Here is an 18,838-nt window from a genome sequence, read left to right as displayed (position 1 = left end):
ACAATCGATGAAAGGGTGGCTGCCAGCAGCAGGACAGAAAAAAAGTAAAGCATGTAACTTGTGGTTTTATCTCTGGCTTACTTCCAAAAGGAATTGTTTTTGTTGTTCTAAAAAGCTTTATACCGAGAAAAAAAAAGAAAGAAAGCTTTATACCTCTATAAAAACAAAAGGCTACTGCTGTCAAGCACCTTCAGACTCAAGCCAGAGGAGAGCTCTCCCAGTGGGCTTCCAAGCTGTAAATCTTCACAGAAACACAGTACCTCCTGTGGAGTAGCTGGTTGGTTCAAGCCAGCAACCTGGCAGTTAACAAGTACATCCCTTGTACCTGTAATACCTGTATAAAGTGTATTAAATATGAACTACTCCTGGTGTGTAATTTTAAATTGAATTATTGTGCCTGGAACTTTTTTTTTAATAGCTAAGAATGGTGAAATGAGACTCCTTTAGATGTTATGATAAGAATACACACTACACAGGGCTTGGACCCAACCCAGCTTAATTCAAAGGAAGGCAGATTTATTTTCTTCTGCTTCCCAGAAGGTTCCCCAGCAGAACGTGTGTTAAACAAAATTGTTTAGCTATGGAAAAGAGCAATCTCCTCTTGGGAAGATCCTGGTAGAAGGGGGCTTTGGTTACATATCCAGCTCAACCCAGCCCCAGAGGCCTCGTCATGTTTTATTTTGTTTTGCCCTTGACACTGATTGTCTTGGGAACTGTGGCCCCCGAGCAATGGCCAGGAAGTCAGGTCTTCTTGATGTAAATCCTCTAATATCCCCTACAATGATTTTCAGTGCCAATGGTAAGGCCCGCCCAGTGGCTGCCACATGCCCCTGAGCAAACACGTCAGAGCAGATGAGAGCATGAGACAGCATTTAAGAGAACGGTAGGCTGGCCTTGACTTAGCTGTTTGGCCTCTCCTCAGAAGTCATTTGTGACACTGACTGTCATGGGTTTCATTAAGAACAAGTCTATCTCTACCAAAGAAAACTGCAAGGTAAGAGGACTTTCAGCTCCAGCTACATATGTCTCCAAACTTACTTACATATTGTCCTGTTTTCAGAAGAAAAAAAATTTACTCAGTGCCTCCCGGGCAAATAATAACTTTGGTACTACAACCTACAATCCCAGATAAAGTGTAGGTATCTGCTTTGGCAGCTCCCCTGGATCGAGCTGCTCCGGTAGCTCTCCACAAAAACCCTGTGAAGAGATGATCAGGCAGGATAGCCTAGTCTGTTCTGCAGAAAGAAGCTACCCCTGAAACCTCAGTGGCTTAAAATCTAGAAGTTTATTTCTTGTTCATGCAAATTCTGACGCTGGAAGGGCAATTCTACAGGGTGTTTGTCCTGCACACCGTCCGTCAGTGATTCGGGCTGCTTCACAAATATGGTGCCACCAGATCAAAAGGTGGATTCCAGGTCATCACAGAAGAGGAAGAGAGAAGTGGGGGTTGTGGATCAGTCTTTACATGCTTTGACACTTTAGTTGACATAGATCGCTGGATAGGGCTGCTTATATAAAGGTTATCAGTTCAAACCCACCTAGCTGTACCACAAAAGGAAGGGGTCATCTGCTTTCATAAAGGGTACAGCCTAGACAACCTCATGCAACAATTGTACTCTGTACCACAAGGGGTGAGCATGAGTCAGAACTGACTTGAAGGCAACAGGATTTGGGGTGTTTTTGTTTGTTTGTTTGGTTGGTTGATTGGTTTGGTTTGCTGAGTGAGAGGTGGTTCTACCTACAGCATATTAATCTGAAGTAGTCACTTTAGGTTTTTTTGTTTGTTTTTTGAGAGATGTGGAAAAGCTCATTGGCTTTAATGGGGAGTTAACTCTGCCGCAGACGGCCTCCTCAAAATTTCCCTCCCGCTTCATAAACTAGCAGAGATTTTCAATGAAGGAGCCTGCAGGCACCCGCTGGACATCTCCTTGCAAGGTCAGTCCTTTGGAGCCACTGGGAGGGAGAAAAAAGAGACTTCTATTCCTGTAAAGAATTCCAGCCCCAGAAATCCTCAGGGGGCAATTCTGCCCTGTCCTCTCGGGTCGCTATGAGTCCGAATTGAATTTATGGCTATGAGTTGAGTTTTAATTCCATTCACTTACTGCTATTGACAGGTTGCTAGATTAGGGCTTGTCTTCCCAAATGCCAGCACTAAACGAAAATGAGCTGTCCGGGCCACAACAAAGGGGTTGGAAATAAATCAGGCACACTCATTAGATACCTATGGCAAAATTCAGAACTGAGCATGCTCTGACCCAAGTCATGTAGACCCAGGTGGAAGGTCCACCTGGTCATACAGAATAGGACTTCACAAAAGTGCACCAAAATCAACCAGTACGATCGACCAATGCCCTCCAGTGGTGTTGGGAGGTGATAGAAGTAGGCCTGGGCTCCTTGTCGCCCTCCCTTGTTCACGTGCTCTGCAAGTGGAGGGTGAGGCCCTTGGGGGTTCCTGCCGTGGCTCCTCAGCTGGTTCTGCACTCCTGCTCAGGTATTCCTCCCATGAAACCGCCATATTCAGCTGCAAACTTTCCCCACCCCTGCCATGCAGCCCGGCGTGCTTTCCGGAGATAGTGGGGACTTTTGGGGACTGCGATACCTGAAACTTTCTTTCATAACATTCACTTGGATTTACAAAAGTGCTTCTGCCATATGAATTCTTTCAGCGTTGCTAAGCAAGAACTGAGGTCAACCACCCCAGAAACCTAACACTATCAAGTCGATTCTGACTTATATCAATCTAGGGGGTCCTCAAACTATGGCCTGCGGACCACATGGCCCTCAGAGGACATTTATTCAGCATGCCGGGTGTTTTTGCCCCCCCCCTTTTTTTTTTACTTCAAATTAGGTATGTGCAGTGCGCATAGGCATTTGTGCATAGTTTTATTTTTAAACTATAGTCCGGCCCTCCAGCGGGTTTGAGGGACAATGAACTGGCCTCCTGTTTAAAAAGTTTGAGGACCCCTGAAAGGACAACGTAGAACTATGCCTGTGGGTTCCCGAAGTTCTAAATCTTTACATGAGCTGAGAACCGCATCTTTCTCTGTGAGCCATAGCGGATTCCAACTGGCTGGCCTCATGGTCACACACATTCCACCAGGCTCCTTGAGCCTTAACTTGATAATTTAATGAAACGATACTTCTCCAAGTCACACTGTATCAAGGTCTATAATCTTGCTATTCTAATATCAAATTTAAAATAAGGAATATAGTTAAGCTCCAAATCCATAAGCAATAAGATCATTGAATCTCTTTGGACACTATTACTTAAAAAAAGAAAAAAACTCTGTCCAATTATTTTCAGCACAGAAAAGCTTCCAGTGTTTACAGCTTAGTATTTAATTGCTTTTTCTCTTCTTCTTTTGCATTGGTGAATCATTTTGAGCTTATAATAATGTCAAAATAAATAGTTTCCAGAGCCTCCAGGCATTCACTGTGTAATGATCATTTAAAAGATTTCTTGGTTAGAGGGTCCTCAAAAGAATAAAAGGCGTGTCCGCATCCCTGGTCATTTCTATATTCAAAAGAAGAAATTGCTCATCAAATGCTACAAGCCAATTTCTTTCTTCAGCCAAACTGCCCATTTTAGCATCACTGAATTAAGCAAATGGTTCTACATTTCAAAGTCAACAATGATACTCTTTTCCCTTTAACACGAGCATCTTAAACAGCTCAAAAAATAGTCGAGCTCTTTATTATGGCTTTTCCTGAGAAAGCTGTTTCGTTGTTTATTTTATTTATTCATCTAGACTTTCATGTTAAGATTTGTGTATTTTAAGTTCTGCTAGTCAGGACATTTTAAATGGAGCCAGATTTTTTTTTTATACTTTGTCTTTTAAAATATAATGAGACTGAGCAGTACATCCGTTAATAAAATATAAAGTCTTCCTATTTCTGTTTGTTTGTAATTTCCCTAAGGATAACTCTTAATGTAGTAAAACCAAAACCCGCCATAATGAATTACATTTGGTCTACTGGGGGTTGTGGCCAACCTTTTGATAGAAAAATCCAGAGACTCCCTTCTGCATCTCCTTTCCCAACCAAACCCCGGTGGCTGGAGGCTGGAAGGAAGAAAGAGGCTGGGCTGCTGGGGCAGGGTGGGGAAGGGGTAACCTTGCAGATTATTTCAAATTCTACTCTGAAGGCAGAAAGTTATCCAAATGAGATAGCTAGAGATTCACTTCCTTAGAAAAAGATTGAAATTAATGTGTCCCTTAGAAAAGCCAAAGGAAAAAAGTCGTTATTAATTTAGGCAATTGAAGAACTTTGAAAGCCATGTCTAGTACATAAAAACACCTGTCCCTTGAGCCCATCGGCCTAGGAAACTGAATTTTTATACCATGTAAAATAAAGGAAGGTCATTTCTTAGACTTGCTCAACAGAAGATTGTCATTTTAAACCGGTTACTGTAATGAGAAGCTGGGTTTTCGTAAAAAGGACTGAATGCTTGCGTCAGTGTGAAATGAAATTAGAGATGCATGTTCTGCGCATGGCGGCATTTCCGGAGGAGTCTGTGTTCCTGTGACTGCTCTCGATCTGTCTCGTGCCTTCTGGGAAACTCACAGCGTGGTGCCCACATCTAGTCTCTCGGACTTTCTTGCCAGCTTTGGAAAGGTGTTGAGTCTGTTGGATCTGCTGCACAGAGACAGCATGCAAGTGGACCCTTCCCACATTCCTCAGAGAGCAGCCCCCCAGTGTAAAGCTGTGGGTGAGGTTTGATGACCTTTGCCCCTTCATCATCCCACATTCTTTGAGGGACCCAAGCGCTCCCCCGAGGCATTACCGGAGAAGCAGCTACCCCATAGTTTCCAGATGGTGGGTATCAGCCTGTGTGCTCATTGGGATCGCCAGAGAGCTGTCCAAAAGACATCTTTGTCCCATCTCCACTGAGTCCGATTTTATTGGCCTGGAATGCAGCCTAGGTGCTTGGATTTTTTTCTCTCTCATAAGTTTTTATTGTGAATTAGGTGAAGGTTTACCAAGATCATCAGTTTTTTATTCAACAATTCATACCCATTGTGTTTTATGCCACTTATTGCAATCTCCACAATATAATATGACTTGTTCCACTCCCTACTTATGTCTTCTGTTTCCCTTCCTCCTCTCTTCCTACCCTTCTGAACTTGGGCCTTGGATTAATACTGCCCTTTTGAGATCAAATGGTTTGCTGTTTTCAGGTTTGCGTGCCTCACTTGTGTAATTGCTCCCATTATAGACCAATCTATTATTTGGCTGAATATTGAACCACAGGTAGGAGTTCATTTTCAAACTTAGTGAATAAGGACCATCGTTTCAGAGGTTCTGTTAGTCCCTATCCAGCCAATAAGCCTGGTCTCTTTTATGACTGTGAATTTTGCTTCACTATCTAGGACCTTTGGATGTGATCCCTTTCAAAGAAGTTGGAATTGATAGTTGGAGATCATCTAGTTATTCTGTGCTCAGAGTCATGAAGTCTAATGTTCATGTGGTCCACTCACCACTCTTTCCTCCAGAGTGAGGGTGACAATACTTGCCACCTAGATGGCCACTTGTGAGCTTCTGAAATCCAGCTGCTACTCACCAGCATGGATGTCGAACATAGTCTTTACAGTCTAGGTAATGACAATTGTTCTTGGTGTCCTTCACAACTATAATCCCCAGCCCCCCAGCCCAATAAAGCACTCCCTCCAGTTGTTCGGTTATGCCTAAGGAGTTTTGATAACTTCATCTTCTGTGTGCTCCGGAATATTCAATTCCCTGGATGGTCAGAATGGTCAGTCAGGGCTCAGAATCTTGGTGTTAAGGCTTCTGGTGAGATCCTGGCACATCAGACACAGAGGTTGTGAGGCTAGAGGAGGGGCAGAAGGGGATCATACTGAGTCTAACAAGGAAAGAAAAGGAAATGAAGGATATAAGCAATTAAAAGCAAGCGCATAAATAGATACAAATACACAGATGGCCCTTGCAACATTATTCCCAATCTCGCAAACGTGTCAACGGTCTAAATACCCATCAATAGGTGAATGGATAAGTCAAACATGTTGCCTACGGTATATACAATGGACTACTACTCAGCCATAAAGAGAAATGAACTCTTGACACAGGCTACAAGAGGAATGAACCTCATAAGCATTATGCTGAGTGAAATAAATCAGCTTCAAAAAGGACACATTTTGCTTAATTCCACTTACAAAAAATATCTAGGCTAGGAAAATGAATAGAGACAAACATCTCCCAATTGTTTCCAGGGATAGGTAGGAAGGTAAGTATGGTTGTCACATAATGCCATGTCAATTGGACAAATAAGTGAGGTGGAGTCTTTCTTATACCTATATGAGTGTCCTTGGATTTATTTCTCTAGTCAACCCAGCCTAACCCAGTAGGGCCTGGAGGGGAAGTGCCATCCCTGAGACGATACTGAGCTTCCATAAGGGTGATGACATAATTTTGGAATGGGTAAGGATGATATATGAACAACATGCAGAATGCCACTTAATTATAATCTTGTAGAGCGTGGAAGTGACGAATGTTTTGATGCATGTATATTTAGTATGATTTTTAAAGAGTGTACGCAAAAGAGCAATATGGCAAGTCTGTGTTGCCATTTGCTGTTGCTCAGCTAAAAGCGATTCGGGCCTGTGTAGTTCAAAGGGAACCACAGAGGCTCAGGAGGAAAGCTGGTACCATCTCCAACTGAGACTTGTCTGACCAAATGCAGAGTCTCCCTTCAAGTAACTGACAGGTCAGAGGCAGCTCATCTCTGCTGCAGAAGCAATGATTTGTCTCAATTCCCAGACCACTGTCACAGCCATGTCTTGTTGCTCTCGGTGCCCCCCTTCCCCACCACAATAAGTCACTAGAAAGCCATGCTTCATTTAAAAACAAACAAATAAAACCCTTCTGCCTCCATCCTGGCACTGTTTCAGCTTATTTAGCATCATAACATATGTCATCTGTTTCCCTAAACAATCTAACATGGACATGGCACGATGGGACTGATGAGTTAGGCAAATGAGAACCAGCCTGCCCTCTGAACACACACGATGGCATTTGACTTGCTGTCAGTAGATGCTGTCGCGTTTCTTCTCCTCTTTCATGGAAAATAAATACAGAAAAGAATGAGGACATGAAAAGGGCTGCAAGATGTTTAGCTCTGGTCTTTCTAGAAAGTGTAGAAAAAAAGTATGTGACCCCTGCCTGCCTTTAGATGCCCCACTCCTCTGGCAAACAAGGATTGCACACTGACCATGGACAAGACATCTGGATCTGGGGGGAGGATATAACAATTGCCCCCACCAGCAAAGAGTTTCCAGATTTACGGGACTACACAGGCCAGGGAGCAGCTCATAAAAAGAACAAGAAGAATCACAAAGGAGGGTGTGCTCCAGCACCACTTCGTCCAGCTGCAGGCACATGAAGGCAAAGTTTCTTTTGCTTTCAGTCAAGTTTATGATTTCCGCTGCGTCCCTTACCAACACCTTCACGAAGATCTAGGTTCTTGGGTTTTTTCGCTCCAGGGCGGACATCTCCTTGGTAAAGCTTTATGGACAGCTCATGGTCGAAGAATTCCACCTATATGTTTTGAAAGGGGCCACATTAAAACCCCTGGCTCAGACTTTCAGGACTGGGCACAATACAGCAAACCCACCATGGGGACAGCAGGATTTGGTAACACTCTCATCTCCATCACAACCTGGACCTGGCAAAGCTATTTTCTTCCACTCACCATCTTTCAATCAATATTTACTCAGCTATTAGTTGCTCCCCAGGCTCAGCATCAGAAAAGTGTTCAAACGTTACCGAATTGTCCATCTAATGGTAGAGGTCTGTGCAAGGGATATGAGAGCAAGAGGCTCAGAGATGATCAGTGGGTAACGAGAGAGGGATTCACCTTTATCATTTGTAGAAAGCCCCCGAGGCTTAGTCACATTGGCAGACTTTCCCTGGAGCAAGCAAATAAAGCTGCTCCCGGCTCAGCTCCATTCCTGATCTGGTCTTGCCATGAGACTATCCAGGCTTTGTCCCAACCCCACGTTCTGGAAACCACGAGTGGAAGGACGTGGATCTTGGGGATACCATGGAAAAGAATGGGCATTGCACAACACTTCATTGTACTCATATGGAGCTTATACAAAGGCCAAGAGATAGAACCAGGTGAGACTGTGAACAAGACAAGGTGATACTGCATGGTTTAAAATCAGAAAAGGTGTGCATCAGGGTTGTATCCTTTCACTGTTCTTATTCCATCTGTATGCTGAGCAATTTATACAAGAAGCTGGTCTATGTGAAAAAGAACATGGCATCAGGATTAGAGGAAGACCCAAGTAATGTCATTAGGAACGTTTTCTCACTAAAAATTTTAGGTCATGGCATCAAAAAAGTGTCATTTTAACCTAAATGGGTTTTTAGACCAGTGAAATAACAGCGAGAGTGAGTCAGCATTGTGCACAGAATTGAGCGATACTGGTTCTTTGGGAAATTCATAATCCAACACTGACACTGCTGAGATAAAGGATGACAGTGAGGAAGATTCTACACCTGAGCTCTGTGATGGGCCAACGTGGTGCTCTACTCTCTTCAGGAATGGATGAGCCAGCTCCACCAAGATTCCCCTTTACTGGAGCACCTGCTATGTATGTAGACGTTGAACACAAGAACGCTTTGGCGTTCCTACAATGATTTCTGACCGATGAGGTCATCGAAAAATTGATTATGATAGCCCGGAGGTTTACTTTCAGGTTTTAACCCCTCTTCAGTTAATTTCTGTGCATGGGGGAAGGTTTGGGGCTTGCTTCATTTTCCTACATACGGTATCTCAGTTTGTCCAACACCATTTGTTGAGCAAGCAGAATTTGTCCCTTTGGATATTTCTGTGTCCTTTTTCGAAGGCTAGGTTCCTGTTGACTGGTGAATATATGTGTAGCTTTTCTGTTCGAATCCATTGATCTATATACCTCTCAGTGTACCAATACACTGCTCTCCCTTAGGGAAAAACAACAACAAAAGTTGTATGAGCCCCTATATAATGATTTTTTTTAATGGACGATGAACTATTTTCCAGGCCAGCACTATCCTATGTTTGAGCACATTGCTGCAGCCACTGTGTCAATCCATCATGCCTTATAGCCTGCGGTACTCATGTTCAGGTATAGTGTTCTGCCATTCACAAGGTTCACACTGGCCAGTTCTTTCAGAAGTGGAAGACCAGGTCCTCCTCCCTCGTCTCTGTCTGGAAACTGCTGAAGTCTACCTGCAGTGAGTGACCCAGCAGGCATTTGAACTACTGGCTGCAAAATTTCCACCATTACAGCCAAATGCAGGCCACCACAGTACAACAGACAGTAACAGCATCTTAACACCACACAAAGGCTCCTCCCTGGGGAGACCACGTGTTCAGGCAATTGCTGCTGTTACACATGTAAGTGGGGGCTACATGAAGTCGCACCATCTCCTGTGGCCCTTCCAGGAACAGGCCATTCTGCTGTTGTTTCTACTGGACTTAGGCTCAGCTGCCAACCTGCCCTCTGCACGCATTCTTCTCCTTACCCTTCCATGTCACCTTCTCTTTGCCCAAGTCAATACTGCTGGTCAGTCACCTACTGGTGGATGCTTGCTTCTGAAGTTTCTGAACCACATTTCCCCATGGTTATGAGACATTGCTGCTGCCACTGTGAGCATTTAACAGGTTACTTTACACCTTCAATGAGAAATCTAGGGGAATAGAAAGAAAGCTTCTTCTTTCTCCCAAGGAGTGGGTGGTGGTTTTGAACCGTTTCCCTTGAGGTTAGCAGCCCAATGTGTAACCCACTACACTAGTAGAGCCTTGGTGGCACTGTCCAGCAATTATTAGACTGCTAAATATGAGGTCAGGGTTTCAAACCTACCAACTTCTCCTTGGGAGAACGATAAAGCTGTTCCCATAAAAGACTGACAGCTCCAGAAGCCCTCTATAGGGTGGCTATGAGTTGGAATTTTGCGGTCATTTAGGGCTTTTTGGTGGCATGTGATTTTTTAGGGCTTTTAGGTTGTTTGTGGACGTTCAAGGTGTGTTTGGGGCATTCGGGTGGTTTGGGGTTTTTAGGGTGTTTTATAAGATTTTAGGGAGTGTTTAAGGGATTTAGGGGTGTTTTATTAGAGTGTATAGGTATTTTTCAGCACAATATGGTGTTTTTAGTGATGTTACAGAGTTCCTTAGGGATTTTAGGGTATTTTTCATATTATATGTGTTTTTTTCCCCCAGCATTTTAGGTTTTCTTAGGGCTTTCATGGTGTTTTCAGGGCATATATGGGGTTTAGGAATGTTTAGGGTTTGGGAATCTTCTAAGGATGATTTTTGGAAGTTTCACATGTTTGGGTGGGCATTTGGTGTTTTTTTGTGGCTTTAGAGTGTTTATGGGATCCTGTCAATTTGCAGCTTTAATTCCGCAAAGAAAAGTCAGACAGCAAGCCAGAAAGGAGCAGGAAATGAAGGGGAAGCCCAGGCCACATGTTACAGCTGCCAAGTCCGGAGAACCTAGGTGTGGTCGTTGGCTACCTGGGACCGGGAGTGGGGCTGTGCTCCTGCCCAAGGGTGCTAGGGAGTAAACCAATCTCAGCTGGACGTTTGGCTTTTCTACTAATTAGCCGACTCCATGAACTTTCCCAAGGGCAGCTGGCGAATTGCCAGGGGAACCCAGCTAGACCCCCCCACACAAAAGCACAGGGATGGTTACAGGAACAGGAGGTTTCACACAGTGGATGTGCAGGGCTTGGGGTCGGGATTGGGGGCCAAGGTGAGGAAGGGGCAGCAATAAGGCCTGGTCCCAAATAATCAGACACTGAGCAATAAAAGTACAAGGACTGCCAAGAGAACATGGGGACAAAGGATGGCTGGACTTCATTTGATATCTTTGGACGTGCTGTCAGGAGAGACCAGTCCCTGAAGGGACATCAAGTCCATGAAGGACATGATGCTTGGCAAAAAGTGGAGGACGGGCAATAAAACAGCTCGAACCAGTGGCTACATCAGTGGGCATAGTAACAATGGTGAGGATGGTTCGAGACCTGGCAGTGTTTTATTTTACTGCTTGTGTTTTTCTAGAACTGTCTTTCCTGGATGCACGAGGAAGGATAACTGTGCTTGTGGGAAGCAAATGCACAGTGGGCAGCGCTTTGGCCAACATAGGTACACCACCGGCACACAGTGCCCCCTTACTTGGCATCCAAAGTGACAGGATTTGTCTTTCCCCAGAGCTCTCCAGCCCTGGGGGAAGCGGCCCTGCCTTCGGCGCACCGCCAGGGGGCAGCACTGCTGCTCTCTCACTGGCTACATCTGTGAGGACCCAGAGAGCAGCTCCTTTCTGCTGCTCTCCTCTCAGACTTCTGCCAGAAGCCTTGGCTCGTCCTGGATCCTCCCTTGATTCCCACTCTGCACCTTTGGGGACGCCCAGCCCATTAACTCTCTCCCATCCTTCCTTGCTGCCTCTTGTCCAGATGCCTGAGCTGGGCTTCAAGTAGTTGTAATGTTATGCTTAGGTGAGATGTGTTCAGCTTGTTTACTGTCTGTATACAAGAAAAGAGTGCAGCCCAAGACATCCACCCTTTTGTTCCTCTATGGAAAGCCTGTTACGTGTCATAGTCTTCTCTCTGTGCAGTGCTTTCCTCTGCTGCTGATGCTTTTACATGAAATAGGACTCGGTGTGTCACCGCTACAGGAAATTATCTCTGAAAAAATAATATGCCCAGAACTCAGAAACAGTGTCAGCTTGCATCTGGCATCATGGAAGCATCATGGGTGTGTTTCCATTCATTCGCTCCTGAGTGTCACATGTTAAACTCAGTGCATAGCACAAACAGCAGCAGGCACAAACTGAGACAAAGCACACCCTTTGCTGTGAAGCACATTCCGACTCCTGGCTGCCCCTGTGCCACAGAGTAGAACTGCCCCGCAGGGGCTCCCTAGCTGTCATCTTTACAGAGGCACATGGCCACACCTCCCTTTTGGGAAGCCACTGGGTAGGTTTGAACTTCAGGGTTGTAGTAGTTGATATTGTAGAGCCCTGGAGTCAGTTCGGATTCATAGGGGCCTGTGCACTAGAGAGAGAAACAAAGCCCAGTCCTGCGCCATCCTCGCACTTGTTACTGTATTTGAGCCGATTCTCGCAGCCACGGTGTCAATCCACCTAAGTAAGGGTCTTCCTCTTGTTTGCTAACCCTCTGCCAAAAATGATGCCCTTCTTGCAGGACTGGTTCCACCATAGTAATATGTCCAAAGTACCTGAGACAACGTCTCCGCATCCTCTTTCAGATCTCCTGCCTTTAGTTTGTCAGCTCACTTCGATGGAGTCGATGCTGAGCCATAGCGACTCTATGAGATCAGAGCAGAACTATCTCTGTGGGTTTCCCAAAGGCTAACTCTATGGGAGTAGAACGCCTCATCCTTTTCTTCTGAGGACTGACTGGTGGTTCCCCACTGCTGACATTACAGTTGACACCCAAGGCATAAGGTACTATGCCACCAGAAGTCCCTTGCCCCTGTGCAATAACCAACACCACCTACACACAAAACCCACCCCTTCTGTGTCAGTTTGATGTATGGTGATGGCTTGAGTTGCTATGAAATTGGAAGCTACTAGGGGGAACCCGACAAAAACTACAATTTTTTCAAAACTATGCATTTAAATTTTTTATCCCCTTCATAGTACTCTCCATTACACTTCACACATTTGTCTAATCTGTGATTACATTCTTGGAAACATTTTTCAAACTCAGCAGTTTGGGTGACACCCTTGTTTTTTACCCCCCTCTTCTGTGTTGTCAAACCACTGTCCTTCATTCATGGAAACAGAAAGAAGTCACATGGAGTGAGTTCAGGTGATTAGGATATGAGGGACAAGAGAGGCATGCTTTTTTGGGGGATGTTTTCATACTGTTATTTCTTTTCTCTTTTTTTATAATCAATTTTTGGGGCCTCATACAACTCTTATCACAATTGATACATACATCATATTTGTACATTCATTGCCCTCATCATTCTGAAAACATTTGCTCCCCACTTAATCCGCTGGCATCAGCTGATAATTATTCCCCATCCCTCATGAACCCTGAATAATTTCTAAATTATTATTTTGTCTTATCTTACACTATACAATATCTCCCTTCAGCCACTTTTCTGTTGTCTGTCCCCCAGGGAGATGGTTATATGTAGATCCTTGTAATCGGTTTCCCCTTTCCATTCCTCCCTCCCTCTACCCTCCTCGTATCGCCACTCTCACCACTGGTCCTGAAGGGATCATCCGCCCTGGATTCCCTGTGTTTCCAGTTCCTATCTGTACCAGTGTACATCCTCAGGTCTAGCTAGATTTGTAAGGTAGAATGGGGATCATTTTAGTTGTGGGGGAAGAAGCATTTAGGAGCTAGAGGAAAGTTGTATGTTTCATTGTTGCTACAGTGCACCCTGACTGGCTCCTCTCCTCCCTGCTACCCTTCTGTAAGGGGATGTCCAATTATCTACAAATGAGCTTTGGGTTTTCACTCCACACTCCCCCGTATTCACAAAGATATGATTTTTTTGTTCCGATGATGTCTGATACCTGATTCTTCCGACACCTCGTGATCACACATGCTGGTGTGCTTCTTTCATGTGGGCTTTGTTGCTTCTCAGCTACATGACCACTTGTTTAACTTCAAGCTTTTAAGACCCCAGAATGTATAACTTTTGATAGCCGACCACCATCAACTTCAGTCACCACATTTGCTTATGCACCCATTTGCCTCCAGCAATTGTGTTGGGGAGGTGAGCATCCCGGAATGCCACTTTAATACAACAAAGTATTTTTGCATTGAGGGAGTACTTGAATGGAGGCCCAATGTACATCTGTTACCTTAATACTAAACCTATAAATATATGCATATAGATCTATTTCCCCATCGTTATACATAAATATATTTACATATGCACATGCCTTTATTTAGACCTCTATAAATGCCCTTTGCTTCCTACCTCTTTCCTTGATTTCCTTTTACTTTCTGATTGTCCCACTCTCATGTTCAGCCTTCATTTGTGTTTCAGTAATTCCTCTAGGTTACATTACTCTTGGTTACACTCTACCAAGCCTCCTACACCCTCCTCACCATCTATTTGGATCACTTGGTGTTCCCTTGTCCCTGGGTTTGTTAACAGCACTTCCTTTTTCCCTACACCCCCCTTTCCCATCTCCCTCCCCCAGCTGTCAGTCCCATTGTTTTCTCCTCCAGATTGTTCATCCAGCCTATCTCATTTAGACAGACCTGTGGAAATCATAGCATGCACAAAAACGAGACAGAGCAAACCCAAGCAACAAAATGAAACAAAAGAACAACACCACCACCAACAAGCCAATGACAAAAAGCAAAACAAAACACAAGAAAGAAAAGCTTTTAGTTAGTTCAAGGACTGTTTGTTGGCCTTTAGGAGTGTTTTCTCATAGAGTATGATGGGTCAGCTAGCCCTGGCCCCAAAGTCTATTTTTGGTATTCCCTGGGGACTTCGTTGCTCTGTTCCCCTTCCTGTTCTGTTGTACACCCTTAGTATTTTGCCTCGGTGTGCTGGGATCAGATCGGGCGATAGAGGCATGCTGTTTTTTTTTTGTGTGAGCAGGTGCACTGTCATGGTGGCAAAACCAGTCCCCTGTCAACCACTAATCAGTCCTTTTTATTTTAAATAAATCATTTTATTGGGGGATCTTACAGCTCTTGTAACAATTCATACACCAATTTGTATGAAGCACATTTGTACATACATTGCTATCATCATTTCCAAACATGTTCTTTCTCCTTGAGCTCCTTTTTTCCCCTCCTCCCACCCACGTGAACCACTGATACTTTATACATACTTTTTATTTTTATATTTTACGCCTCTGCTGTATCCCTTCACCCAAACTTCTGCTGTTTGTTCCCCTGGGTGGTGGAGTGGGGCTGTATGTCCATCATTGAGATTGGTTTCCCCTTTCTTCTGCTTCTCCCCCCTACCTTCCCTCGTGGTGTTGCTACTCTCAGTGTTGGTCCTGAGGGGTTTATCTGTCCTGGATTCTGTGTGTCGGAACTTCTAGTCAATAGCAGTGTGCAAGCTCTGGTCTAGCCAGACAACTCAGACCTTCTTACACAATATCTTCAGAACCTCTATATAGGAAGCTTGATTAACAGTCTGACCTAGTGCAATGACTAAACTCCAAATGCACTATCACCCTCACATCAACAAAACCAAACAAATGAGCATCTTCTTGAAGTTTGAGTTCACTTGACGAGGTGTATTTGAGTGAGGTGATGATGGCGTCTTACACTGACTTGATTTATGTTTGCATTCTGGCTTGTGAGAAGAGCACAAGGTCTTGTCACCAGCAATGACCTTGGGAAAAAAGTGTGGGTGCACTAGCTCAGAGCAAGTTGCCAGATGCCTGCCCAAACAGGAGAATGTATATTTTGAAATGTGTACCCAGTGGAGCTTTGTACCGCTTGGTTTTTTGGCGGGGGTGGGGTGGGGGTGGGTGGAAGGCCGGCTACTCCTTTGTAGGTTAGATAATCTGAGATGTGCTATTTGAAATTTCCTGGGGCCAGTTTTAGACAAAACTAGAAAAGTTAATTTTGCTGTATGGAAAAATCTGACAGTCTGGAAGTATCTAATTTTCCTCACATGCCATCATTCCCCTAGTAGCATTATTCTTAGTTAAAGCTCTCCTCTGTTCCTCCTTAGGGTTTCCCCCACTACCTGATGTTCCTTTTCTCCTACTCATCATCAAGGGACTTGTGTCCAAAGTGAGGACAGCAAATAAGAGACCCTCCTGACTCTCTGTTAAGAAGGGTGCTCTGGTGCATGCGTGTGTTTATGTGTGCACATACAATCGCATTTGAATTTTGTTGGAAGAGGCTTCATAGAGACAGAGAGTGACATGGTTAGAGCTGCTGCACATGTAGAGCACTGTACTCTATGGTGTTCTAATTCAAATGCATGTAAGGTCCAAGAGAGGTAATAGAAGCAAGTGACCAGGGTCAGGGAAGGCAGTAGGAGGAACTGAGGGAGCCTGAATGCCTCACACCCTGCCAGTTTCACTGATTCTTGGATGGGAGAGTACCAACCTAGTGCTGTGAAATCTTCGCAGTTTTCAGAGGCTTGGGGGATTTAAATTTTGTATGTAAAAAATAGACATCTAAATGCTTGTAATTTATTGATTTCGATAAACACACTGAATGCCAGTACTCAAGTCAAACAAACCAAACTAACAGCCATCGAGTCTTTGCCAACTCATAGTGACCCTATTAGACAGGGTAGAACTGCCCCTCAGTTCAGCTCCCAGCCCTGGAAGCCCACCAGTTCCTCGTTATTATCATGAGGAATACTATTTTCACAAGAGCATTACATACCCCTAGAGACTAAACCATAAAGCCATATAGGCTTTGACCATCAATTCTGATATGCTTTTTCCTCAAACTGATGGGTCATTTGATGGAATCCTTGTATTACTTCCCTAACATAAAAATTAATCAAGCAAAGGAGATTCAGTGCTCAGTACTACAGCCCCCTATTTAGAGATTAACTCTTAAAAACCACCACCACCACCACCACCACCACCACCACCGCCACCTTATCTATGTTGATAAAAACTTGAGTAGGCTGTATAAATATCTCAAGTATTTAGGATAAAATGGATTCTTATTCTACTGTCACATATTTAGTTTGAGATATGTGTTTCCATCTGAACACAAATTAAATAGACCTCATTGACATCTTTTCAAAATGCCATAAAAATTAAATGATTACCTTAAAAGATACTCAGTATAATTAGGCATCAGAAAAATGTACATCAACACTAGAGCGAGATAGTGTTTCAACCCATCAAGATGACACTAGCCAAGAATATTAAAAATACCATTGAGTGCTGGAAGAATGAACAGATTTGTGTCAGAAGAACAGTCTGAAAGGTCCTTAGAAGCAAGCACGGGGAGACTTCACATGCTTTGGATATGTTATCAGGAGATGCCAGTCCCTGGAAAAGGCTGAAATGTTAGGTTCAAGTATAACAACAGTTTTGAAGATGGTGTAGGACTGCGCAGTGGTTCATTCTGCCTTGAGTTGGAACTGACTCAATAGCACCTAATGCTAAAAGCTAGATGCTTTTGATCCTAAATGAAAAGTGGATGGTCCAGCCTCCATACCAGCTACGTGGACAACTGCCCCTCCCCCCAGAAGAATTTACTTTAGAAGACGGCACTGAACCTGTAGCTAGGGGAGATGGACATGTCTGATCAGAGCACACAGGGGCAAATGAAGGGGGAGGAAGAGAGTGGAGCACACACTGGTCCACCAGGCTTGGAGGATGATTTTGGCACTCTGAACAGCCAATGTACAGAGTGGACCATATGGCTGATCCCACTATGAGACATGCCATCCCTTGCTGGCCCAGAGCCCTATGGGGACAATACCGGAGACTCTGTGTTGGGACTGACCCGACTGGCCCTCCAACACGGAGGCAAATCACTAAAAGCATGCAGCAGAGCAACCATGAGAGCAGAGCGGGTAGCCCCTGAGGGAGTACAAAGGACAGACTCTGGGGCCAGAGCATGATACGCCATCAGACCTGACTGAAGGACACACCTATAGAAAAAAAAAATCAGACCTTCATCTATTTACAGGTTTTTCTTTCTTAAAAATTTTTTTGTCTTTTAATTAATTTACTCTTTTATTGATCATTGGTTTTCTGTTGTTGTTTTTTTTTTGTCATCACAGTGTTCTCACCCATCGCCTATCTTGCTATGGTTTGATTTTTGGTGCATATTATTATCTCAACAGATCTATCTAGATAAGATAGGCTGGAAGAATAGTCTGGAGGAGAAAACAACAGGACCAATGGTTCCCGGGGACATGGGAGAGAGAGAGGAGGGGGTAAGGAGGTGATGCTGACCAATCCAGCGACAGGGGAGCAACAAGTAATCCAAAATCCGTCGCAAGGAGGGTGTGAGAAGCCTGGTAGGTATTCAGCAAGGGCAATGTAACCAAGAGAAATTACTCAAACCCAAGTGAAAGCTGAGCATGATAGTCGGACAAGAGGAAAGTAAAAGTAAATAGAGGAAAGAACTAGGTGACAAAGGGTATTTCTAGAGGTCTACATACTGGCATGTACATATGTAAATATATTTATACAGGAGGGTTCGTAAATAGATCAACGTGCATATATTTATAGACTTAGTATTAAGGCAGTAGATGGACATTGCCAAATACTGACTCAATGCAAGAAGACGTTATATTAAATTGGCATTCCATGATGAACACCTTTCCAACATGATGGTTGAAGAAAAATGTGTGCACTAGCAAATGTGGTGAAGAAAGCTGATGGTGCCTGGCTATCAAAAGTTATAGCATCTGGGATCTTACAGGCTTGAAAATAAAGAAGCGGCCATCTAGCTCAGAAGCAACAAAGCCCACATGGAGGAAGCACACCAGCCTGTGTGACCATGAACTGTTGAAGGGATCAGATATCAAGCATCAAAGAACACAAAAATCATGTCATTGTAAATGAGGGTGAGTGCAGAGTGGAGACTCAAAGCCCATTGGTAGGTAACTGGACACCCCCTTCCTGAAGGGATGTGGGGAGGAGATCAGCCAGTCAGGGTGCAGGGTAGCAACAATGAAACATGTTTCCTCTAGTTCCTAAATGCTTCCTCCCCCCACTATCATGATCCAAATTCTACTTTACAAATCTGGCTAGACAAGGGGATGTACAGAGAGATCGCCTTGGAGATTGGGTGGATGTTCCCACAGTAGCGTGGAGCCTCACAAGTGGTGGTCAGGCGTTTCCCCCAGTCACTTGTAGGACCTCAGGATTTAGGCTGGGGATGCCCCCACTTT

The sequence above is a fragment of the Tenrec ecaudatus genome (assembly GCF_050624435.1).
Source record: "Tenrec ecaudatus isolate mTenEca1 chromosome 4 unlocalized genomic scaffold, mTenEca1.hap1 SUPER_4_unloc_12, whole genome shotgun sequence".
Taxonomy (NCBI): Eukaryota; Metazoa; Chordata; class Mammalia; order Afrosoricida; family Tenrecidae; genus Tenrec; species Tenrec ecaudatus.
This window is presented reverse-complemented; position numbering follows the sequence as displayed.